Source organism: Lissotriton helveticus, chromosome 3_1 (assembly GCF_964261635.1).
Source record: "Lissotriton helveticus chromosome 3_1, aLisHel1.1, whole genome shotgun sequence".
NCBI classification, from domain to species: Eukaryota; Metazoa; Chordata; class Amphibia; order Caudata; family Salamandridae; genus Lissotriton; species Lissotriton helveticus.
Genome location: NC_136061.1, coordinates 111756773 through 111782395, shown reverse-complemented (window position 1 = coordinate 111782395; position 25623 = coordinate 111756773). Strand labels below are relative to the sequence as shown.

The 25623-nt window shown below is 46.8% G+C and overlaps 2 protein-coding genes across 2 annotated transcripts in view; one reads left to right on the top strand and one right to left on the bottom strand.

Annotated features, from left to right (window-relative positions):
• Positions 1-25623, bottom strand: part of PIMREG (PICALM interacting mitotic regulator) — a 665098-nt gene that overhangs the window by 541646 nt on the left and 97829 nt on the right. The window lies entirely within an intron of this gene.
• AIPL1 (AIP like 1 HSP90 co-chaperone) overlaps positions 25074-25623 on the top strand; it is a 212928-nt gene continuing 212378 nt past the window's right edge. Inside the window, exon 1 of the mRNA XM_078679330.1 lies at positions 25074-25202. The gene's annotated coding sequence lies outside the window, so the exon portion shown is untranslated. The remainder of the gene's footprint in view (positions 25203-25623) is intronic.

Sequence of the window (25623 nt, the reverse complement as noted above, 5' to 3'; positions counted from 1 at the left end):
AGAACGGTGTGTATAAGTGTATGAGCACGTGAGCGCCGACAACATTCTCATTTAGATGATGTCCTACGTTATCACCCGACAGTCCAATGCTGTCACCCAGAGAACTGTTGTTTTAAGAAGTAGATGTTACCAATTAAGTGATGGTTATCAAGCAGCCCATCCCCAGCCTAAGACACTATGCTCTAGACAAGCACATAGGTGCCAAGCACCTAGAAAAGGTATTGAAGGCGCCCTCCCTCTGCGCTGTTCAATCCTTGCCTCGGTAGTGCCCCTGTTCAAGGTCTTCCACTGTCAGGAGTGGCAACTCTGAACTTGGTCCAATACTGCAGTAGAATGCAAAGTCTGCTGACAAAAATCTCCGTTTTGACTCTAACTCGAGTTCATCATGCTTGTTCATTTCAATCTTACTCCAAATATGTTTTGTAATGATGCACGTTGTAATGATGGGGCCCTAGGCCCGCATGATGCAAATAAGTGTGACACAGACACCAGCTTAGGGATAGTAAATCTGGCCTCGAGCACGTGCGCTCGGCCTCTTTTATTAACAGAGTCACCTGACCCAGTGACGTCTGTGGTGGGTGGGTGTTCAGTGTAGGATTACACTTGGGAACAACTAGACTGTGTCCTGGCAGGACACTACATCCCTCCCAAAATTTAATGAAAGGAAAAGCGAATGTCCAACCTGCAAGAAAAACAGAATACCAGAAATTTACAGCCCCCAACGGATTCTCTTCAGGCGGCCGGCTGGGAGATGTCAAAAGTTCTGGACTGCAAAGTCAATCAGATGAGCTTCACCTCAGCGGTGTACTTCAAATCATCCTGGTCTTGCTGTGTTGACGCTTATATACAGTGTTCATCACTTGGAGCATCGGGAGCAGAATGGGTGTGACCCTTGAGGGGTCTCGCAGGTGTTCCTAGTCCAGTGGATGACAACGCTTGTTGGTTGTTGGAGACGACTGCGGCACGAGAGGTCTTTCTTTGGATTTGCTGATCTTGATGCCTTCACCTCCGTCCGGTTCCGACTTGCCTTTCTTGCCGGACTCCTCTCTCACTGGAGCCTCAAAGACTGGCCTCTCCTTCTTGGACTCTTCTCTCACTAGAGACGCTGGGAGGACCCTCTTGCCGGACACGATGGGACTGGGTGGACCGTGCGGGGCTTCGCATGAGCCGCGCAAAAGCGTCGCTGAGGAACTGCCAACGGACTCACCGCCAAGTCTCTCATGATGTCCTCGGGGGTGTTGATGTCATCCGCCAGGATGGTCTTGCCGTTAGGACATGGGTTCAGTGTCTTCACCAGACCGTTTCTCGGTGCCAGGTGTTCACCTGGGGCCTTCGTGCTTCCTGTTGCCTGTCGTGGAGCTGCCTCTGCTGCACCTCTCCCATCCGGATTCCTCTCTCACAGGACATGCGGGCGAGGCCCTTGTCCCCTGGACTGCCACTTGATCGCGTAGGCTGTGCGGGTCGCTGCGGAACTTCGGACATGGCCACAGTCGAGTCTTGTGTAGTCCACAAGGGTGGATTGTCTAGTGCTCGGGTATGCTCTGCTTCGGCAAGCTTAAGGTTCAAGGGGCACCCATACGGCTCTTCGGTGGTTGGTCTCCTCAGGTGCAGGTTGTCGGGATTACTGAGATCCACACGGATGTTGCGATGCTCCTTTGACATCATGGATGTTCCTGTGTGCTGAATGATGTCTCTTTCTTTCTCGGTGGAGTGATGTTGTGATACTCCATTCTTCCTCTTCGTTCTCTTCCTCGACGCTGTCCGGTCTTCTTTCTTGCTTACTCATGCTAATCAGGCTTCTCCATGTAGCGGGCCCTCTACATGTCGTCCCCTTGGTCTTGTCCGTGTGGTAGGACACTGTCTTCCCCTGGCTTGTTGACTAGACCTGTCGTCGTATCTTCCTGTTACTTAATCACTTCTGTTGCCTTAAATCAGGATACCCTTCCTTGGTCAATTCCATCGTGATTCTCCTGTCTCGTCGGGTTCCTTTGGCTCTGCTGTTCCTCCTTCCTTTTCTTTATGGCGTCATGCCCTTCCTTTCCATGTTCCTTCTTGCGACGTGGTCTGGTCCTCTTGCTGTCATTGGCCTTCCCGACCAGTCTTCCCGAGGCAGCGTACACTCCACCTGTTTCTTTCTGGTCTGTGCGAAGCTCTCCGGCATGGTGTTCTTCTCTTCTTTGACTGGACCGTTTGTCGCGATCTTCTGTGTTGCTTCTTTTCTTTCCTTGGCGACCAGACTGGGTGGTCGGCTTTCATCTTCGGCATGAGTCATCATGCTGTGCTATCTTCTTCGTGGTCGCTATTCACCGTCACAGTGTTTTGGCGTTGACACCCTTTGTCTGCGCGGAGGAGGGTTGCGTCACTGCTCCTGGTGCATCTCTGGTGCATGCCGCCATGCGTGCTGACGATGGCGCTCTGGTTGCTGCGAGACGTCGCTGTCTCTCTTGGGGACCTTTGTGCGCAGTCCCGTGGCTTTGGTGTGTCGCTGTGCAGCGTCACTCTGGCGCTCCTGATTCCTGGCGCTTCTGGCACGTTCCGGCGCAGTGCTGCGCGGTCCTGGCATGCGGGTGTGGAGTTCTTGCACTCCTGTTGCGTTCTTGCGCCTCGTGGCGTGTTTCTGCATTTCTGGCGCGGTCCTGCGCTGTCTCCTCGTGTGTTCCTTTGGTGGCCTTGCGCTGCAGTCAGTCATTTCGCAGTGACCGTGGTGGTTGCCGTCCTCGGCTTGCGTTGCTGCGGGCTTGTCTTGGGTTAGGTTCTGTAGTTGGTTGGCCCACGGCTTGTTCCTTTGTGTGGATCCCTTCTGATTTCTGGTGGTGACGGCAGCACCACTGGCAGACATGGATGTGGCTTATCCGCTTGCTTCTTTGGTGTGTGGAGGTGCAATGGTGCTGGATGGCTACTAGATGGCAGTGGAGCTCCTCGGCAGTCTTTCCCTTCGTTGGGTCTTTTCCTCTACTGTCCCTGCTACTCTCGGGCTGCACCGGGTGCTGGAGCTACTGCTGACCCCAGACTTCAGGAGCAGGACTCTACCCCTTCCCAGGTAAGCATCATTCTTCTTTCCTCCTAACATTAGGGGAAATGGGGCACAAGCTGCTGTATATTTCGTTGGCGGGTGCGATACCACCACTTGACCAGTAGCGGACTTTCGGTTTTAGTCCGGTTTTGTTGTGGTGCAGATTGGCTCCCAGTTGTTCGCGGGCTTCACTGGGGCAGAGTTGCGGGTGCTAGTGAGCTTCGCTGAAACTGCTGTGGTGCCTTTGTTCTTTCAGCCTCGAATTAGATGCCTGCCGCCAGAGGCACATGTACTACTGGACTCCACTGCAGGCTTTCCCCTTCAATTGCAGTGAGTCTCTTTCTTTTTCCTTGGGGTCGTGCAGTCTGCCATTTGGCTGGGGGGTTCACCTGCAGCTGGCACTGGACCACGTGCCTCCCTGCACTGCAGTAATCTCCCTGCTCACCTCCGCCCGGTCGCCGCAGCACCTCAGCTCACACGCTGTGCTGGGTGGAGGAAAGGCCGACTTCAGTGAGTGCTGGCTGCTTTGAACGGCTGCAAACGTCCTCTCACCGCTGCCGCAGCTCCACAGTTTATAGGCTGCGGGGGACAGGGTGTGTGTGCAGCAGCTGAGGGTACTGGACACTGTCTCTGCGGGTGGGCTCCGCTTTTGTACTTTCCAAACCCGGCAGCCCTCCACGCGCTCCCCGCCGCCGCAGCTCAGTCACACGCTGCAGCGCGGCAGGAGTGGGGTCGCTGCAGGCAGGCCGCGGGTGGGCTCCGCTGGTCCTGCTTCAATGTATAGTTTCTTGTTGGGCTCGGTAGGGCGACCCGGCCATGCGGGTGGGCACCACTAACCATACAGTCACAAGGGGGGGTCGCTTCGGTCTTGCGCGGCCCCCCAGACATTTTATATCGCCCGGGCTCACCTCCGGCCTACGGGCCTTTCACTTCATCGCGGGTGGCTCAGCGTTGGTTGCCGCGTCTGTGGGGCGTCAGTCCCGGCTCGGTGGTGGTCGATGCGGGTGGGCTCCGCACGGCTCTCTTCACCCCAGGCAGGGGGGGGCAGCTCACGATGTACTCACGAGGTGCGGGGTCGGCTCCCGGTCACCTCCTCTGTCGTGTCGGCCCGGGGCTTAGCTCACGCCCCGCGGGCCTCTCGGCGCGTCGCGCCGTGTTGCAGGGGGTGCCCTCTAGGCGGGCATCTCTCTCTCCCTTTTTCCAGGATGCTTGGCAGTGGCATGCACAAGCTTCACTACCGACCTCGTCGCCATTGTAATGATGGGGCACTAAGCCCGCATGATGCAAAAAAGTGTGACACATACACCAGCTTAGGGATAGTAAATCTGGTCTCGAGCACGTGCGCTCGGCCTCTTTTTTTAACAGAGTCACCTGACCCAGTGACATCTGTGGTGGGTGGGTGTTCAGTGTAGGATTACACTTAGGAACAACTAGACTGTGCCCTGGCAGGACACTACACACGTGTGTTCCTCATGCAATAAAAACGGATTAAAAAAATAAAAATACCGAGAAACTCCCTGAATAGGGATAACAGGAAAGAAAATAGAACTGGTTTTCATTTTGTTCCTACACCACTTGTTTTCATTTGTTTTAATTTGATAAATGATGTGAGTTAATATAAAAACTGTAGAACTAAGTGTCCTGAAAATGCTGGTGTCAAATTGATTCCACTCCACATTTAATGTGAATGATAACCTAGAGTGAAAAACGATTTAATTGAAATCTGGGTTCAGTATCGATTTGATTGAAATCTTAGCTCCCTATATTCTAATAAAACAAATCTAAGAACAGAATCATTATTTAGACACAAGATGGCGCTACAGGAGCGCGGGTTTCTTACGACAAAGCCGCCGTAGCAGAGAAAGTGGGGAGATGACAGTTATCTAATGTTTAGGAGCCCGGAAGGACACGGAGCAATCAAAAGACGTCATCAGTATTCTCGCTCCCGCTACTTTAATTAGTGAACTCAGCAGAACGAGGATGTTATGATATTAAAGCCTGTTTAGTGAAACAGCCGCCCTACGTTATATTGACCCGTGGTTTAGCTGTTGAAATTAAACGTGATTTTTCTTTCTTACTGAACAGAAATACATCTATGGAAGCAATTTTGCATTAACACAATTACGAAAAGATTAATTAGGAAACATTACCACATAGGGCGATAAACCTTCTCAGTAACTAATCATACAACAATCTGTTGATGATGACTTATAATCAGGGTACTCGAAGTATGTGGCAGACGAGGGCCAAATTATGTGGCAGGTTTGACTGAATTATATGGCACTTAAAGGGTAATTATGCAGCGTAATGCAGAACATTTTGTGACAGTATTACTTCATTATTTTATCTTTACACATTGCAACACTGCGAAAAGCTGTTACCTCTTTAGGATCAATTTAACACCTAAATACAGCAATAAGCAACTGAAAGAAGACCAGTCAACCTTTGCCGCATTCACTAACACATGTTGCCATGGTTTTAATAACTTTTAATCCGTTAGAGTGGAAGCAAAATTGATAAAATTGAGCAGTTTATGCCCGTAGCAACGCAAGCCGAGGACTGATGGTAAAGCGGCAAGTGCGGCAAATCCATAATTATGTTAAAAAAACCTGCAAGGTACAAATTCACAGAATAGCATCATTCCAGTGGCCCTGTTTATATTCTAAGACATTCCCTGACCACTTGGAAGACAGCACCACTACCAGGGCATCAAGTGGGATTTAAAGGGGGGTGGGGATACAGGTGGGGGGGGGAGGGGTTCTAAAAGTGACAGTGTCAAAGAACCCTAACTATGAAATCTCACCTCTCCCCCCTCAAATCCATTCTCCATTCAGCAGCTCGCTTCATTTCAGGGTGGAAACGAAGTGACATCATCACTCCTATTCTGTCTTCTCTCCGATGGCTTCCCATCGAGGCAAGAGCTATTTACAAAACGGCCTGCATCACCCACAAAGCCTTGCACACTTCCTTCCCTCGCTATTTGGCAAACAAACTGACATTTTCTGGAGGCTTTAGACCTTCTCGGAATGCGGAAAAGTTTCTGCTTGAGCCCCCCTCCTTCAAAAGGGAAAAAACGATGGCTCAATCGTTCTAGGGTAATGCAGTGAGAATCTGGAACTCGCTTCCTTCATTGCTCCGTGCCATCACCTCCTTCCGGATCTTCAAAGCTGACCTCAAATCTCTTCTATTCCAAAGACACTTTCCGAACTAATTCCTTCACTCTCAGACCCCGCCAGGAAGTTTGTTAGTCATTGTAAATTGCTGTGTTTGATATTGTGTTCTTGCCCTCTATGTTTTCCCTAACTCCTCTTGCCTGCTGTGTTTGATACTGTGTCCTGCTATTTTTGTAACGTTCTATTTTGTAACATTTTCTCATGTAACATAACTGGTTCTATTGTACAGCACTCTGACACCTTCGGGTAAAGTCTGCGCTTTATAAAAATGCATTAAATAAAAATTTTTAAAAATCCTTTCCAAGAGGCATGGCCTATATAAATAAGGGCACTGCTTAACACGTGTTACCTAAAATCCTATGCTTCCTAAAATCCTATGCTTCCCAATCTGTGCCACCCGACCAGTATTTTAGCATCTCCCTGAGGGCTTTCCGATATTGCATTCAGACACAGGATAAGGGATATGTGCCTAAAATAAGCCAGCCCCTCTTGTTTTGAAAATGGATACATGTCGGCAGAAAAATCAATAACAATGGTTTTGTTGTAAATAATTCATTCTGACAATATAAGACAGTGAATTAAACATTAATAAAGTATGTGGAAGGAACAGAGATCTGTGGAGTGTGTCAATCACCCCCCCCCACCCGTTCTCTCACCTTCACAAGCCTTTCCTCTAGACATTTATACCTTTTTCTCCCCACATCCTTCTGAAATCCTCCATCTACTTGTCACACGTCATCACATTCCTCTTCAGCACTCTCTTTTAACTCTTTCCCATGCACATACATCCTTGCATTCCCTTCAACTTCACAGACAATACACCCACTCACATGTAGTCACTTTGTTTTCTTTTACCTTCACCCTGTCAATATTCTGGCAGCTTTGTACCTCCTTCAAACACCTTACCATAGACTCACAATAATAACTGGAACATGTGGGTATTGGTCTGTGAACTCTGCTGAGAGGCCAAAGCTTGGATAAGCATGTATTCTGTTTTATGGTATATTTTTTAAACATTTCCGTCTGTGTTTATCCATATTTCTTTTTTGGCCATCTTATTAATATTTATCAATTTTTATGTTGTGCTTTGCGAATAAGTGGAGTAAAAAAGGTACAGTTTTGCATTTATTTTACATACAGGCATACTTTGATGCCTGTCGCGTTTTAACACATTCAACAGCCAAAAATGGCAAATCACTACACCCACAGGTACATACTAGCAAATTACTCCAAATATATTTTAACATATGCCTGTATTTAAAGATATCTTGACCTGTTTTTTAACTTCCCATGCTGTATTTCCACTCATCTGTTGTCTTGGAATTCACAACAGAAAGCATGGAAAATCACTCATTCGGAGCACAATTGTCAGTATTTTTCAGTCTTAAAAAATAAATACAGACAGGAAAGACATTGTTTTCTGTCTGTATTTATCTGTAAATATCAGTAAAAACGGGAAAACGGGTGCCTTATTTATGACCCACTGACAGAAACGGTGAGAAACTTAACTTCAGAGCTCTCAAAAGTGCCCACGGAGAGGTGATACGGGTCACAGTATGCACAGTACAAGCTATGAGTTGCATGAAAATAACACACAAACACATCATCCTGGAAAAGCAAATATTTTAATAGCAAGATTAAGTGAAACATTATAAAAGTAAACAACGATGAATAAGTGTCATGGAGTCCGAAAGTAAACATGTTCACCAAGAAGTACCCCCAATTAATGATTGAATCATTAACATTTTACACTTTATTTCCCCAACGAAAATATTTAGTGATCATCGCAAATCATCAACTGCTCCCTGGCACTTGAGTAAGCTGTGGAAAGCTAAAAGACAGTGTAAAACCCTACAGCAGTGCTTAATTTGAGCCTGTGGTTTCCGGTGCTCAGCACCTGCACTCAGTTGTCAACACTTGCACGTGTTACAGTTGCCACATGATTGCGCTGATTATGTCATTTAGAGATGAGCAGAAGAACAGTTATTTATTAATTCAATATCAAATAAAAACAACTAATACCTGCCGTCCAAGCCATTCTTAAAGCTTTGGCGGCCTCCAACAGTCTGAATTCTCACACTTGTAGCAGTGTGATGGTTAACAGTTGTGTAAGTACAGTGGCAATGTGTGGTGCAAACTGCGGTGGCCTCCTGATGAGGGCCCGGCCCTAATTTTTTTTACAAATTAAGCACTGCCCTAGAGCATAAATGCAGCACATCCTACAGGCCAGAGCACAAAACCACCCACCGGATACCCACCCGACATTATCACAGACTTCGTCGCGCCATGTCATCCACCCCATTTCACTAATATGAGTAAAAACTGTTGCTGAACTTCTCATAAAATCGTAAAAAGCTGTATTTGGCCCTTGGCCTGTATGAAGTCAATTGCCCCTTCCCAGGAACCCTGCAATAGTCTTTCACCTTCTTTTATAAATGAAAATACAGACAGATTTCAATGCGCAGCCACCCATATTGTTCCTAGACCCTCACCCATACACCCCTCACTGGTTCCTCCCTCCCTGCTTTTGTCCCACTGCTTGACCTTCAGGCTCAGGCCTCACTCCTGACAATTGAGTTAACTCCCCTCCCCTCTTAGATTCAGCACCCACCCTGGGGTTTTCACTTGCCTATGACACTATAGCTTCCCCTCTTACTCTACCTCTGTAACAGCAGTAGTATCCAACTTTTGGAAACATGCTCAAGTCCTTTCCCTTCTGAAAAACCTTTGGCTGATCCTAATGTTCTGTACAACAGGGTCGGAATGGGACAGAAAACAGACCCAGGCACCATAATAAGAGCGGCCCTTATTAGTGAATTAGAAAGCTAAAAAAGGGGCCTATGTCTGCACATTGGGGTAGTTCTGAACTTGTCTAGACACACTTTAATAGTGTTTTGCAAGGTAGAGAAGAGTCAATAGATGTGAGCTTTCTGTAGGCAATGTTTGTTTTAATGTCATGGAAACCAACAGCAAAACTGTCCTAGCAGATCATAAAAAGGGCCCACACACATCTGAATAATTGGCCCATACACTGACTTGTCAGACCAGACCTTTGGGCACGGCCTAATTGCCCTACATGCCACTCAACCCTGCTGTTCAACTATGGTTGTATCTCTCCTTTGCCAACCAGCTCTCCAATTACTTGGAGGCCAGTTCCTTTTTTGATTCTTCACAATATGGCTTCGGGGTAATCATGGCACCAGAACTGCCCTGGTCAGCGCTGTTGATGACCTAAGAATGTTATGTTATGCAGATTTGTAGAGCGCACTGTCACCCAAAAGAGTATCCTGACGCTGAGGCGGAGTGAGTTTAGAGACTTCAGCTTCTTGCAGAACTCAAGACGTGAAGAGGAGGCTCTTATGTGTTGCAGGAGGTTGTTCCACACTTAAGGAGTGATGATCCCGGATGAAGGATCCATGTCCAAACAAATCCACCAAGTGATAGCCACCTGCTTTTATCTCCTCAGGATTCTGAAAAAGATGTTTAGCATCCTACCCATCTCTGCATGGAAAACTGTCACAGAAGCCCTTATCATTTCCAGCACTGCGACCTCTTTTTTTGCATCAGCAGCATGTTGGCCAAAGTTCTGCATCTGGTTTCATTTAACATCTTTAGGGCATGTCCACATTTCTCTGTTGGCTTCCAGGCCACAAACTAGCTTTCTTTAAGATCCTCTGCCTAGCACAGATGGGCTTCAATGGGCCAGGTTCCTGATACTTGAGAAGGACATTTCATTCCACTGCCCCGGCTGGATGTGCGGTCTGCTGCCTCTTAGCAACATCAGTACCTAGAATTTACTGAACCCTAACAGGCAGTCGCACTTTTCCTAACCGAGCCCCACAGAAATGGAATCCACTGCCCATTCACCAGGAGACTACCTTCACTCAATGTAAGTAAAAACTCAAAACCTGGCTCTTCCAACAGCACACAATTTAAAAATGTATAAAACTTATAAGACCAACTTTCCCCCATCTGCCTTCCATCGTGCCTCTGCCTGGAGCCTGCCTATTTCCTAGTCTCTAGCATTCCATTGACTAGCACTGTTTTTTCATTTTCATGCGCTATTTAAAGAATGCTCTTGTTTCCTTTTTTTGATTCTTACATTTCCTTTTTTTTATCAAGTTACTAAATACTTTTTTTCCCTCTATCTAATTTGTTCTGGAAATGTCATTAATCTTTATTTTCTAACTTTATTATTGTTTTGGTGTTGTAGAACATGTACCACGTGCATTTGAATGAGTAAGCAGTTATGGTTTGAGCCATGCTACCAAGAGTAAGCCAGAGTTTCTTCCCATTAGTCAGATCACTTGTTAGGAGAACGGTTATTTAGGTTTTGCGGGGCCTCCATAACAACCCACATCAACGTCTGTTCACCCCATAGCTTCATATTTGGATTTTTTGCAGCTGGCAAAGTGATGCTCCCCAAGTGATCAACACACCCGTCATACATACTAATGCACCAAAAACATTAGACATTCTACCTTCATATTCTCAAGACAGCACCAGAGTCATATACTGGAGAAAGGATACCCAACCCCTTATAACTTATTTGGGCATAAAGCACAAATGGCCACATGCATCAATGTTGCGAAAATTAAGGAATCGCAATTAAGGATTCGCAAACGGCAATGCATCATTAATTCGCATTTTTTTTAGCGATTCGGTAATTTTCCTTAATTGCGATTCCATTTTGCGAATCGCAATTAAGGAAAACCTTCTCATTGATTCCTATGGGCCAAAAGGCCCATAGGAATCAATGGGAAGGCATTAACATTTTGCGAATTTCATTTTGCGAATCGCAATTAGTTAATGCATTTCAAGGGTGCTGAGGGGGGTCCAAAGGACCCCCCCTTGCACCCTTGAAATGTTTTTGTAAATGCAAGTTTCACACACACATGTCCAAAGGACATGTGTGTGTGTAACATGACACTTTCAAAAATGCATTTTGTGCTTTTTTGAAAGAATTCGCAAATTAACACGAGGTACAACCTCGTGTTAATTTGCTCCCCCTATTTGCGAATTCTTAATTTTTAAAACATTCATGCATTGCAATTAAGGAATCGCAAAAATGTGATTCTTTAAATGCAATCGCATTTTTAGAAATCGCAAAAAATTGCGATTTTCACACAATTGTTTCATGCATCCCAAAAAGTGATTTTGGAATCGCAAACGGCTGAATTTTGCGATTCGCACCGTTTACGACTCCAAAATCGCTTGATGCATGTGCCCGTAAGAGTCAGATTCCAGCTCTAATGGGCCCTGTGCAACTCCTCCTAAGAGGTCAGTGACCTCACTGATCTATACATTACAATTCTAACACGATTCTTAGGGAGTAAGAGCGTGTTAATCAATAAAAAAAAGTCCCAATAGCAATTTTTAAAAAGTATTAATAAATGGTACTTCTATTATTTACTCCTCGATACAAACAATATAAACACTTTTTCTTATACATCCATTTGAAAAATGGCCCGTCTTAATTGATCTCACTTCCATAGCCCAAGTACTAAAATTGTCAACATATAGCTCACACTGTTCCACTGTCGACATGTGTTTTGTGAGCTGATGGTTCCTCAGGGCTTATTATTATTATGGGATTATTGATGCTCGACGAGAAGTTTGAGCTTAAGGCCCATGGAGTAATTCTAAAGTTCCATACACAATGGGTCACTATGTATCCCTTGATTCATCCTATGTTATAATCTATCAATTCTCAAGTATTCTATATTATAGTTGTATTGTAATTGTAATGTTTTGTAAGCATGTCAAGACCTTATGGTCAGTAGAGGTGAATTGTCTTTACTTTCTCATCAATCAACTGAACCAAAATCACAGATTTTTGGAATGCCGAGACTTTGAAGCTCAAGAACAACGAGTCTGTCAAGAGAAGTCACTACAACAGACCTAGTCACATTTATGATCCTTTAAAGTTGCCCCACTTTTATTTGTGGCAGACCAAAAATAGCATTTTATTGTTGTTCCCCAAGTTTCTAATCAAAGATCACTGCTCCCACTATACATGGTCTCTCAAGGATCATCTCTGCCATCAGTGAAATGAAATGAATGAAATGAAATTGGATTTATAAAGCGCATGGCTGCCCGTAAGCGTCCCAGCGCTACCATGCGAAAATAAGAAGCTCTGAAGGGGGCAAGGGAATTTAAGAGGCTTTGGGAAAAAGAAAGAATTTGAGACATTTGCGAAATTTGCTAAGGGACGGTTCAGTGCGAATGTGTCTGGGGAGGGCGTTCCAGGTCTTTGCTGCATTTACCGAAAAGCGACGGCCTCCCGAGCGGGCTTTCAGTTGTGGTCAAACTAGAATAGTACTTTTTGTGTGTCCCCCAGATTCCTTATCAAAGAGCACCGCTCCCTTGATACATATACGAAAACTTGAAGGTCCCAGCAATTGCACAAGGAAGAGGTGTGGCGCCGCGGCCAGGGCGACTGACTTCAGAATGTGGGGATCGCGGTTTGATCCCCGGGCCGGCGGCAGATTAGCCCAGCACCATGTGACTCTGTGCAATAGCTTGCTTAATCTTCCCGACGTGGCCCCCAGGGCCTAGAGACCCTTACGGGTGATTGTTCGCGCATTACAAATGTGGATGATTACAAATGTGGATTATTAATCCACCTCTATTGACCATAAGTTCTTGATTTGACAATAAAACTATATTATAGAAGACGTGAGACTGAATAGATTATAACATATCATGAATCAAGGGATGTATGAGAACCCACTGTGCTATGGTACATTAGAATTGCTCCATGGACCATAAATTAGAACTACTTCTAGTTCTCGTCCTTGCTAACCTAAGGCGTATGCACGGCTCAGATCTGGTGGCATCAAAGCCGAAATTCTTCTCTGAACTCGCTAGGGAGTTGAGACATGATAACCATATTTGCTGGTTGTGAGAAACCTTTTGATTGTTATTTAGCACAGAGCAACGATTGTTCCTGAAGGAAGCCCCCACACCTCATTGAAGGATACTTAAGGGCAAAAATATGTCAACCTCACTTACTAGGTTGAATTAACTGCCATTCAATTTTATCTACACCATTTGGAGACCCAAAAAGTTAACTTACATCCACCAATACGGTAGTATCACAATTACCCCCCTGCACATCTGCATCCCAAATCCCACATCACCAATGCCCCTTAACATCGAGAAAGATACCCAAGTCCATCCGGCCAGCCACAAAATTTCCTTGAGCTCTGTAAGAGAGTTAGCAGCTCACACCTGGATCTATTCGACCAGTGCCAGGAAGGGCCTCGTGATGAAGCATGCCACCTTCACTGTGGGTGAAAACTTACCGTCCTGTTGACAGGAAATCCCAATGTAAAGTATTACTTAAAGAAGACCAAGTAGATGAAGCCTCTGGTCACGGATATTTGGTGGGACCATATCCTCTCCTCAACCCTCCTTCTGTGATAATAATATATTGTGAAATCATGCAAGACCGGTCAATGTTCCAACCACACTCAGATGTATGCTGTAGAGTACCAAAGTAGAAAACCTGCAAGCGCTGCTGCTCGATCGAAGGTGCAAGCATGCTGTCATTTGTGTTACAGTCCTACTACACGGTTGTATGATGGAACAACAGTGGGTAATACTCTGCATGCCTTCACCACACACTATCTATACTGCATTTCTTTAGATGGCATATGCTTTTACAACGTATGGCTTTACCACACATTGTTCCCATCTGGTGAGCAAGGCGACAGGATCGCCGAAACGCGTCGATCGCGGCACCCCTGATTCACTGAAAACTTAAACTAAAAATAAAAAAACTCTGCTGCATTCATTACCGGATTTTGGTGTCCGTTCTTCTCCTGGAGAGTACTGGTATGTGCGGTGCGCTGTGGGAGCGTTAACGTATATATATGTAGCCTGTGAAAACGCAAAGGGAAATGCGGTGCTGCCGAAGACTGTCTTCGGTATTGGACCCGAGTCAGACTTGAAAAGTGGGCTTGGCACGGGGAAACTGATTGCTGAAATGAATAAATAATTAAAATTGAGTTTGTTACTCTCAATAGCATGAACAAGCACCCCCCACCAGAGGGAAGGAATTCTACACTGCCAATTCGACCACAGAACCCACAATGCAACTAGAAAAGCTGTCCACCAGAGGATGTGCATTTGAAATGAGGACATCAGCCTGTGGGGAAAATCGGCGTGTTATGGCGCTGGCTCACCTTTGAGAAAGATCCAGGCAGGAACGAAACTTGTCAGGACTGCGCCTCATGCTGTTTTACCATTGAAAAAATATGCAAATCAAAAGTTTTGAGTGTGGCTCAACCTCCTTCCCGTGAGAAAAGAATTTGTCAATATAAATCTATATATGTAAACAATGCATTTCCGGGGGAGACCCCCTCACACCTACGAGCTTACCATAAATGCATAGTAAAGGCATACGTTGTAAAAGCAAATGCCTTTAAAAAACATGCGTGGTAAAAAATGCGTGGTAAAGGCACAAAGCGGTAAAAACCTTATTGTAAAGTCTTTTTCCCCACTCTGCATGTACACAGGTGTACCATGGTGCATATTGTAATGACGCTGAGGGCATGTTTTCCTATAGAGTCTTTACCCTAATAGTAGTACTTTGTCCACAGAAGGGCACAGGAGTGGTGAGACCCCATGCAATGAGTCTACTGCTGAAGGAAGTGTGGGTGTGGGGGTAGTTCAACAGCTTTAATTTTACTCTTTATTAAAGGCTAATTCCAGTGTAAGTTTACCAATGTCACTGCATTAGTTGTATATTGTTAGGTGGGTTAGCTCAGTATGTAAATGTGAATGTGGCACAGATTTTGGTAAAAAGGACTTAACATGTCGTACTTCAACAATCTATAAAATGGGTACCATTATGATGGATAATACTTGGTTTTCTACAAACTATGTAAAGCATTAAGGCTCTGATTACGGATTACAGAGTTTCACCTGGAGTGATAACTCTGGTGGAATTCTACCATCCACAAATCTGAAGGTTTCTGGGCCTAGAATTATCAGGGTCACAAACTCCAGATGCCATAATACTGGAGACACCACATTTCTCTTTCTGTGATACACTGCTAAGGGGCCGCTGGCAGCAGAACTCCCAGGCCTGGTGTCTGCACCAAAAACCAGCATACTTCCAATAAGGGCCTAATACCAGAGCCGGCCTTTGCTAAGATAGTGCCACGTACGTGGGTGGAGAAAATGCGGCACCCTCGCTGATGGTAGTGAATTAAATGAGGCAGCAGCGTGCCCTTTTAAGTTCACTGGTCAGCAGGCGCGGTTCGTCCATTGGGGCGTGGGGGCGTAGCCCCCCCTGCCCGACGCCGCCCGCAGCTCCCTCATGACAATCATGTCAATGAATCAACATGACGTCAGACAGCCGGGCGGGCGTCATGTTGATTCATTGACATGATTGTACAGGCGGCAACACAAGTACGCATGCGTGGGGACGGAGGGTGAATTTTTACCCGTGCCCACGCATGCGCACTTGTGTTTTGGCGGCGTTGCGCATGCCCATCAGGAGCCCTAATGGGCGTGCTGCGGGCGAGAGGGTACCTGTTCCCCTGGCGCCAGGATTGGCCAGGGGCGCTGTGAGCCTGTGACGTGTGGGGAGCAGAGCCCAGAGGTGGCGCGGACCGGGACCGGCAGCAAGGTAAGAGTGTGTGTTTTTCGGTGTTCCAGTAAACTAGCTTGCACAAATGACTTGAGATAGTTCAGTGTGTTAAAGCATCTGCTGCAGAAATGTGTGCGTCTATTCCAGGTCACCCGTTTATTTCACGGCATGGGGTTTTGGAAATGTAAAAATTCTCACAATTTCTATTTTGATAGTTGCAACAACAGCCTTCAACAGATTTCATTTTATAAACATTTTCTAGAAAATTAGTTAACAACTTTGTCACCACAAATATAATGTACTCTTTGAACTAAGGTTATAAACTTTCAAAATGTTAACAAACGGTAGAGGCGGAATAGCATGATATATGCATTTATTATTGCATGCATGTTGGTGTATGTTTGTATGTGAATTTGTATAGTACATACCTAGGGCTTATAGGATGGCAAATACATGGGCGGTAGAAGGTTTCCAGCATAAAAAGGTAGGGGTGATGTAATATGTAAACTGGCACATCCTTCAACATCGATCCTAAAGGCTTGTTAGAGTCCATAATTTATTTTTATATGGTCATAAAAATACATGAATGATGGATTGATGCAGGGTGGGTGCATTAATGATTGTTCGGTGGATGGGTGGGTGGATGGGTGCATGGATGGTTGCATGCATGATGGGTGGATGGATGCATGAATGATGGATGCAGGATGGATGGATGGGTGGGTGGATGGGTGGATGCATGAATGAATGATGTATGGATGCAGGATGGGTGGATGGATGGGTGGATGCATGGATGATGTATGGATGTATGGATGGATGCATGGATGCATGCATGATGGGTGGATGCATGATGGATGGATGGGTGGATGGATGGATGGATGGATGCATGAATGATGTATGGATGGATGCATGCATGGATGCATGCATGATGGGTGGATGCATGCATGATGGGTGGATGCATGATGGATGGATGGGTGGATGGATGGATTGGTGGGTGCATGAATGAATGATGTATGGATGCAGGATGGGTGGGTTGATGGATGGGTGGATGTATGAATGATGTATGGATGGATGCATGCATGATGGGTGGATGCATGCATGAGGGGTGGATGCATGATGGATGGATGGGTGGATGGATGGATTGGTGGGTGCATGAATGAATGATGTATGGATGCAGGATGGGTGGGTTGATGGATGGGTGGATGTATGAATGATGTATGGATGGATGCATGCATGATGGGTGGATGCATGATGGAGGGATGGGTGGATGCATGAATGAATAATGTATGGATGCAGGGTAGGTGAGTGGATAGATGGGTGGATGCATGAATGATGTATGGATGGATGCAAGGTGGTTCGGGCTTGCTCGCTGTGCTCGATCGCTGCGGTGCAATATGCAAATTAGTTTACGCCTCACCACTTTCAAATGTCACCAGCCGCCCCTGCTGGTCAGTACCTTATGGGACAGGGACTGGCCCCTAAATTTAAGCATCCCCGGACTCATCTAAATCACCTACAGCTTAGCTGCCTCACGCAGATCATGTTTTTGTTGATGTGTGCCACCAGGGGTCAAAGGGTGAAGAAAGGGCAAGGAAGGGGTGTTAAAAACATTGCCCACAGTATGATAATGAATGACTCAAACCACTTTAAACAGGCAAATCAGACAGAAACGAACAGGCAGGGACAAGGCTGGAGCAAGACGAGTAGGGCACTGAGGTTGGCATAACCTTAATGCAATTATACCACAAAACCTCCTCGGATCGCTACAACCGTCCAATATTCTATGCCAAAAAATGTGAAGGGTTAGGAATTTATAGTCTCATTAAAAATCCCCAGCCAGGGGGAGATCCCTTTCAGGATGAAAACCCTCACCCACCATAGGCGGCATGCTTCATCGTATGGGTTTCTGCTCCCAGTGGGAAACCTGGTCCCACTGAGGGCTACAACTCCCTCTCTGTGAGGACGGAGCTCTGCGATGTTTTGTTTGTGTAGTAAAAAACTTTTCTTGATGCTGCAATCCCATATGTGAATCTCAGGGGTGGCGAAGGCGCAGCGCAAAAGAAGTAAATGCGTGAATGTGCAGCAGTGAGATTAAAACTACCTAGTGGGGCAAAAAAACGTTTTATTGGCTTGCTCGCACTGGTAGGATTAAAAAGCAGTGCAATTAGCAGTATTGATTTTAAACTGCTATATATCATAAACGGTCGACATGTTGATGCATTTACGTCTTTTGCGCTGCGCCTTCACCACACCTGAGATTCACATATAGGATTTTAGCATCCAGAGAAGTTTTTACTACTCAAACAAAACATCCCAGAGCTCCTTCCTCACAGTGAAGGAGTTGTAGCCCTCAGTGGGACTATGTTTCCCACTGGGAGGAGAAACCCATAGCATGAAGCATGCCACCTATGGTGGGTGAGGGTTTTCGTCCTGAAAGGGATCTCCCCCTGGCTGGGGATTTCATGAGACTATATAATTTCCTAATCCTTCACAATTGTTGGCATACAATATTGCGCGGTTGGAGAGACCCGTGGAGGTTTTGTGGTATAATTATATTGTATTAGGGGATATTCTCCGCGCATGACTATAAATTATCTCCCGTGGACCCTCCCTCCTTTTTGTTGTGTTAACATAACCTTAATACACACAGCTCCCTGCGCCCCTCAGAAAATTTGCGGCCTGGGCCCAGCTCGCCCGTGCTAAAGAACGGCCCTACCTAAAATACTCCAAATGATGTATTATAGAAACTTACACTGGTTCAACTGCAATCTAAAAACCCTTTTTGCACTATTTTGCTTCTTCTGCAGAATAGAATTCTATTTCAGGACAGGAGGCTCCGATTATGCTTAGACTCAATTTCTTTACTAAAATACAGCAGCAAATCACAGTACAGTAAAGAAACGAAAAACTACATTACCCATAAACTCGGGGTAACCATAGAGTACACCAATGGTATATAAACAGTCATAGAGGTAACCACTTCCTCTTTCTTTGCTGCTCCGCAGCCAGTTAAGTGCATTCTTGTTGTTATTCTTTGCTTACTTGTGCATTTTTCTGCTGTTGTTACCGCTTTGCTTGCGCTGTGTACCGCTTTGTTGGGCGCTTATCTCGCGCACTTGCTGCCGTTCATTGTGTGTGTTCCCCGTGACCGGCGCTCGCGGTAGGGAGCGTGTGCCACCTCCCTGGGTCGGGCGCGTGCCGCCTATGTCCCATAATCTTGGTGGAGTGGAGTTTTTGGGGTGGTACTGCCTCGCGCGCGTCTAGCGCGAGCGGTTCCGGTGCTGTCTGGCCAGCCGGTTTCTCCTTGCATGCGCGGCTTTCCTCACGCTGCATTTCCTCCTCACGCTGCGTTTGTTTACATAGCAGCGCCGGCTCCTGAACTCGTCGGAACGACGAAGACGCACACTGCCTCTCAGCTGGCCCCTTCTGCCACCGGAGCTTCTGGAAAAGTCCCGGTCGTATAATTTGCATAGGCTTTGCCGAGAGTGAGCATATTTTTTGTCAGCAAGCCTCCCTCCACTCTCTAATTGTTGTTTCCACGCAGTTTTTTCTGCATTTACTTGCTTGCTGCGAGGTTTTTTCACTCCCTCAGACTTTGTCACTGACATACAGGATTTCTAGTCACCAAGTGGGCTGTATTTACATGTTCTCTGTGTACCATGAGTGATTCATATTACTATGAGGAGGAGGGTGACTATGAGGAAGAGGGGTCCGAGTTTTTTGAGCAGGACCTTGTTGAGGCACTGGACAAAGGGGTTCAGCATTCGATGAATAAGGCGCTGGTACACGCCATTACGCCCCTGAAGCGCCATTTAACGCAGTATGTGCAAAAGCAAGGTTGGGTGCCTTCCAAGAAGTCCACTTCTTCCCCTGGTAATCCCCATACTTCTGACTTTCGTAGACTGGCGCGGTCCTTGTCCTTCTCCAAGTTGAAGGCTGTTCCAGTGGATGTTGGCAGTGATGACCAACATGCTTCCTCATCCTCCTCGGAGGTTCTGCCTCCTCCACCTAAAAAGCGTAAATGTAAAGAACATTTTGTTGATGCCCCTTCGCACCCTCCTGTCTTGACTTTCGAACCTGAGGATATAGTGCATCCTCATTCCTCTGCGTGGCTCCCCTCCCCGGCTGTGGCGGAGTATGTTCAACAACATATCCGCCTTCCATTTGATAAGGACGTGCGTGCGCGTCTTCGCTCAGAGTGTCCGCGGCCTAATTTGGCGGATAACCTGGCGGACACGCCTGAGGTCGACCCTACAATGTTGACATACTTAAAAAAGTTTTCTAAGGACCCCAAAAAGGGACTGGATGGTTCCTGGCGGGCTTGCCAGGACAAGGTCTTGGACCTCCTAGGGCCTCTCACTAAAATATTGGATCTGGGTTTCATGGCCAAGGAAGCATCCTCCACAGTTGATCCTGATGAACTCATTGAATGGGCGCAGCGCACCATTTGCCAGTTGGGAAACGCCAACTGTGCACTCTCTAGTGAGCGTCGGCGTTCCATTCTGCTTAAGTTGGACCCGAAATTGTCTGAACTTTCATCTTCTGAGACGGGGGCTGCGGCTCAGGGCCTCCTTTTCGGCCAGCCTTTCTTAAAGGAACTCACTCATTTTGTCAGTACTTTCAGCAGTATTGACAAAGCGCAGGCATCCTTAAAACGGGCCATGCGTCCGGTTTTCAACAGGGCCGGACGAAACAGGGGACGCTCGTCCGGCCGTGGTCAACACCAACCCAGTCAACGTGGGTATCAGTCCCATAGGGGAGGCCAGCAAGATTCAGGCTATGCCCAGCGTTCTAACTTCTACCCTTCCAGGAAAGGACGTGGACAATACAAAAAAGGACGATCAGGTGGCAACTCCGGAGGATATCAGGATTCCTCCACTTCAGGTGAGACTTCTTCCTGCATGCAGTGTTGTTCTGGGGGGCAGGATTCGCCATTTTCTAGCCAATTGGCGCGCAATCTCCGGCGATGCTTGGGTGCTGGAGACAGTTCAGGGATTCAAAATCGAGTTCTATCATCCCTTACGCCTGTCTCGTCCTCCTTTTCCCCTTCACTTCTCAAGGCAAAGTCAAGAGTTCATCACAGAGGAACTCAAGTCTCTGGAATTGAAGGGGGCCATTGTGCCGACAGTGCGCCACCCTCATGGTTTTGCCAGTTCAATCTTACTGGTGGAGAAGAAGGGAGGGGGATCGAGGTTGTTTCTCAATCTGAAGGAATTCAACGCGGGAGTAGTTTATCGGCACTTCAAGATGGAAGGCCTCCATCTGCTGCGGGATCTCCTGCGGGAACGGGATTTAATGGTTCGTCTGGACCTCAAAGATGCTTACCTCTCTGTTCCGATCTTCCGTCCCCATCGCCGCTTTCTGCAGTTTCAGTGGCTGGGGACTTGGTATCAGTATCAGGTTCTACCCTTCGGCCTTTCGTCAGCACCTTGGTGCTTCACGAAGTTGTTACGTCCGGTTGTGGAATCTCTCCGCAGTCGCAGAGTTCGCTTGATCATCTATTTGGACGACATCCTCCTACTGGCGGATTGTCCTGTCAAACTGATGACTCATCTGGACTGGACCATAGACCTTCTTCAGTCCCTCGGTTTTCGGGTGAATGTTCCCAAGACTGTGCAACAACCTACTCAAGTGATCGACTTTTTGGGAATCAGGGTCAACTCCCTCACTTGTCAGCTTCTGCTTCCCCAACAGAAGATTCGTTACATCAAACGGGAATTGACTTCCGTTATCTCGAGTCAGACTGTATCATTGAGATCGTTAGCACGAGTTGTCGGTCTCTTAGCGTCTTCCCTACAAGCGATATTTCCAGCTACGCTGCACTATCGTGCCCTACAGCGTTTGAAGATTCAACATCTTCAACGGGTCTTCGTTATTTCGATCTGATTCCTCTCTCGGAGGAAGCGAAATCGGAAATGCAATGGTGGTTGGACCATATGGAAGCCTGGAACGGCGGGGCTCTTTTCGGCTCCTCTCCAGAGATTGTGATCGAATCGGATGCCAGTCGTTGGGGCTGGGGTGCCCGTTGCGGTCCGATCTCGACGGGGGGACGGTGGTCTCCGCAGGAACTTTCACTCCACATAAATTGTTTGGAATTGCTGGCGGGATCATTTGCGATCAAATGCCTGTCGCCTCTTCGGTCCCACTGCTGTATCCTTCTCCGGATGGACAATGTCTCAGCAGTACGCTACATCAACAAGCTGGGAGGGACTCGATCGAGATTGTTGGCAGAGATTGCCAAGGAGTTTTGGCACTATTGCCTTCAGCACAAGATCACCGTTATTGCAGAGTACCTTCCCGGCTCTCGCAATCTTGTGGCGGACTGGAACTCCAGGTACCTGAAGGACTTCAGCGACTGGAGGCTCCATCCTCGTGTGTTTCGCCAACTCCTTCGAACTTGGGGCCCGTGTCTGATCAACCTCTTTGCGTCCCGTCTCAACACCCAACTTCCCCGGTTCTTCAGTTGGAGACCGGATCCGGAAGCTCTGGCCACGGATGCTTTCCTCCAACCGTGGCCGTCGACCCTCTGTTATGCGTTTCCCCCATTCATGATGCTCCCCAGGGTTCTGGCTTATGTGACACGCTTTCGGGCGGAGTTGATTCTGATTGCCCCTCTGTGGAGGGCTCAGCCGTGGTTCCCTGTTCTCCTGGAAATGGCATGCGAATTGCCATTTCTTCTTCCTCAGAAGTGGAATCTCCTGCTCGATCCGCTTCAGAATCTGCATCCCCTGGTTCAGTCAGGCTCCCTCCTTCTCCTGGCGTGGCGGATTTCGGGGAACGTTGGGCGGTGTCAGGCCTTTCTGCAGACACTACCAGATTTCTCAGCAACGCCTGGGCCCCAGGTACTCACAAACGTTACAGAGGTTCCTGGAAACGTTGGAGTGATTGGTGTGCTCAACGGCAAGTTGATCCCACATCAGCTGATGTCTCTTTGATAGTTAATTTTTTGGCTTCTCTATCTTCTTCTTCTGGTTTGGCCTACCGCACCGTCAACAATTTCCGTTCCGCTATCTCGGCGGGCCATCTTCCTGTGGATGGGAAACCTGTGGGTGAACATCCACTTGTGGCTAAGGTTCTTAAAGGTAGTCGTCTGGCTACTCCTCCACGTCCTAAATATGTTTCTTTATGAGACGTTTCGGTTGTCTTACGTTTCCTGGAAGCTTGGCCGATTAATTCTTTATTGAATCGTAAACAACTTTCGGCCAAGCTTACTATGTTGTTGTGTTTGCTTTCCTTCAAATGAGTCTCGGATGTCCGCGCTTTGGATCTTGCGGGGCGTAGCTTCACGCCTGAAGGGGTTACCTTTCGCCTTTCCAGGCGCACTAAAACTAATACTGAAGTCATTTCTTACCCTTCATTTCCCGCTCGGCCTAACCTTTGTGTTGTCTAATGCCTTAAGGATTATGAGGTGAGTACTTCTCTTCATCGATCTGATATGCAAGGTCAATTGTTGATTGCATTGCAGAAGCCCTTTCGCCCCGTTACTCCGGCCACGCTAGCTCGTTGGGTACGGTGGCTCATGGGGGAAGCGGGCATTGATGTTTCTGTGTTTGGTGCTCATTCTGCCCGTGGGGCCATGGCCTCTAAAGCTTTTTCTTTGGGTGTCACTTTGTGGGACATTATGAAAGCTGCTGACTGGTCATCGGATTCTGTATTTAAAACTTTTTACTTTAAGCCTATTGCTACTGTTGCTTCTGTTGTGGTGGAGGAGCTTTAAACAAGCATAATCGGAGCCTCCTGTCCTGAAATAGAATTCAAAATTTGCAAACATTCGTGACAAGAATTTTCAATTCTATTAAGGACTAGGAGGCGAGGATTATCCCACCCATTGTATATGGATTTGCTATATCACATATTGTTACTGTGCAATTATTCATGGATTTATTCCTACTGTACTGTTGTGTTTACTTTATTTTTTCTCTACCCACCCTTTTTATATGCTCATGATTGCACGGAATGTGTATTACGGCTTTGTGTCTCTTTTCAGGCTCTGATCCCAAGTGACGCTCCTCCGGCTTCGTCCTTGTATGAGGTGTGCTGCGAGTTTCTACTCCTCGTTGGCCTGCTTTTGTTCCTGTGGCTTTGGGAGGTTCCTTCGCCCCTTCGTCCGGATGTTGGCTTCTCTGCAGGACGTCCTTAATGGATTTCTGGTGTTCAAGTTGTTCTTCCTACTGGATTTTGGACAAAGAAAGAGGAAGTGGTTACCTCTATGACTGTTTATATACCATTGGTGTACTCTATGGTTACCCAGGGTTTATGGGTAATGTAGTTGTTCGTTTCTTTACTGTACTGTGATTGGCTGCTGTATTTCAGTAAAGAAATTGAGTCTAAGCATAATCCTCGCCTCCTAGTCCTTAATAGAATTGAAAATTCTTGTCACGAATGTTTGCAAATTTTGAATTCTGCAAATAAATATTGCCCCTGCCCATATTACACCAAGTGTATTACACCAGTGAAAAAAATAAGGAAAAAGATTGTGGAACCATTGCACAATTTTAATGTGTAAACAACCCTTTATTAAAAATAAAAAATAAACACCTGCATTAGAAAAATCCAGCCCGATGTCCTCCTAGCGACCGGAGATTTCATATCTCGCTGGCGTTTGCCAATTTACCATTCTGGACCCCCACGTGAGAAAAAATGAGGCTGCACGGCGAAGAATCAGCAAAATCCCCCAAATTGGAAGTGCGGAATGCAATGTTATGTCTTCTTAATAGCAGCTGCTCGTGACACAGCTCCTGCGTGCTGTGCAGCGTGGGACTCAGGCTGCCCAACAGCTCTAGATAAGTGTGTGAAGGTTAATCCGGTTGATTTGAAACAGATTAGCTGTGTAATCTTGTGAGCGCGACAAGTGCACCAGTGCAGACTCTCCTCGGGTAGCTACCAAGATGGAGGACGCAATGCTGCTGAAGGTGGAGGGGGTGAAGAAGGCAATCCAACATGGCGGCACCGGGGAGCTGCCCAATTTCATCACGGGGTCAAAGGTGAGTAGAACTCTTAAGCACTTTCATTTCAATGTGTATCCCCATCTTCCACTGTCCCCCAGAGGAGGCCCACTGGGCTCGGGTGTTCTATAGTTCTTACTGGTTTGGGTCTTGCTATCCTATGTTTTTTATTGTCATGGACATTCCGTAGAGATTTGTAAGAAATACACGGAAGAGATATTAAGGGATAGACAATACTCCAGAGCCATTCACACGACAGGAACCCGCGCTCTATGGCAGGTACTTCCGGAGCCGTGCCAGCAGTTTAGAAGCAATGTTTTGTCAGGAAGCATGCAGGTCTGGTGAGTGGCTCCTGCCTCTGAACGGCCATTAGGTCCGGGGCAAAGTCAGGCAGATGGACCGGACAGGCTACTGACTCACTCCAACCCTACCGACATTTGAGGGGTCATCCAATGTAAAGACAGAAATAACAGGTCTCTTCTCCCGGCCTTTCACTTAACAATCATGAACGACAGGCATGAAACTGAGCGGCCAAGTTACCTGCAAACATAGCACCCACCCACATATTGATTTTGGCCCTTCTCATATTGATAAGAAGAACACAGTTGAATTGGTCAATATTAAGCTGGATTTGCTTAATATTACCGTTTTAACATGCTGAGGTTGACACAGACAATCAGAATGCTCAGAGTGCCTGAATTAAATACTGCTGTTTGTCTCTGTTGTTAATGTAAATTAAAATCTGAAGCAGGGACATAGAATATGTTAGGATGGCTAGCCTGTTTCGCAGCCTGTGACAGAGCTTTTAGAGGAATGGCTGTTAATGGTTCTCATTTTATTGGCATGTTTATATAGGCAAACTCCACCCGAAGGTATTGGAGCACTTTACATGAA